Source organism: Leishmania donovani, chromosome 26 (assembly GCF_000227135.1).
Source record: "Leishmania donovani BPK282A1 complete genome, chromosome 26".
Taxonomy (NCBI): Eukaryota; Euglenozoa; class Kinetoplastea; order Trypanosomatida; family Trypanosomatidae; genus Leishmania; species Leishmania donovani.
The window spans coordinates 703,094-704,100 of record NC_018253.1 but is presented as its reverse complement, the minus strand read 5'-3'; the positions used below and the strand labels follow the sequence as shown (position 1 = coordinate 704,100).

Sequence of the window (1,007 nt, the reverse complement as noted above, 5' to 3'; positions counted from 1 at the left end):
CTGCAGCGTGAAAAGACGGGAGTTGGACAGGCGCACACGCATGCACGGCGCAGACAAACACAAGCACAGAGAGAGAGAGACAAGGCCAGCCACCGAGCCAACCGCTGCACAAGGCGCCCTGGGCCGTCAGACATAGATTTCGTTGAAGATTGCAACTCAATGAAGCTCACATCGCCGCAACGCTCAGAAAGAACGCAGTAGATTCCACAGGTCAGTCCATCATTCACCGAGCCCCTGCAGTGTGGCCTTCCCGCTCGCACATGACGACAGTGGCGTTGACGCGGGTGGCGGATGCTGGAAGGCCGCACAGTGCCTGCAGCCTCATGCTCCCCCCCCGAACCCCTCATACAAGCAAGCACACCTGCACAGCTCGCTCGTCGTCTTGCAACCCTTTGACACACAAGACCTCGAATACGGGAGCAGATGCACAGCGCATCCATTCGAGCGGTAACACGAGCTGCTTCGCCACGGGTGACTCCGGTCACTCGCTCGCATGCGCTTCTTCATGCTGGCCTGCCGACCGCACCACCGCCTCCCACAGCCTGCAGCGTGAAAAGACGGGAGTTGGACAGGCGCACACGCATGCACGGCGCAGACAAACACAAGCACAGAGAGAGAGAGACAAGGCCAGCCACCGAGCCAACCGCTGCACAAGGCGCCCTGGGCCGTCAGACATAGATTTCGTTGAAGATTGCAACTCAATGAAGCTCACATCGCCGCAACGCTCAGAAAGAACGCAGTAGATTCCACAGGTCAGTCCATCATTCACCGAGCCCCTGCAGTGTGGCCTTCCCGCTCTACTCCCATTCCTGCCTATTCTTGTCGACGACGCACAGCGAAAGATAGAGAGCAGTCGTACGTGCCGTGATGGTGGTCGTGGCACTACAGCGGAAGAGTATCGAAGATTCTCTTCCACGTAGCCGCTCTCTGTCATACAGCATGAACCCAAACGGCGCTCTACCCCCTGCAGACCTGCCCCACCGGCACCCATCGCACGGTGCCGAGCA

General features: G+C 59.1%; 2 non-coding genes across 2 annotated transcripts; both read right to left on the bottom strand.

Annotated features, from left to right (window-relative positions):
* Nucleotides 1-29, bottom strand: LDBPK_26snoRNA17. The gene has a single exon (XR_002966722.1). It is a non-coding gene; the product is annotated as an uncharacterized ncRNA (small nucleolar RNA).
* A 109-nt stretch (nucleotides 30-138) lies between these two features.
* Nucleotides 139-209, bottom strand: LDBPK_26snoRNA16. Its single transcript, XR_002966721.1, has one exon. It is a non-coding gene; the product is annotated as an uncharacterized ncRNA (small nucleolar RNA).
* Between the last annotated feature and the right edge of the window lie 798 nt (nucleotides 210-1,007).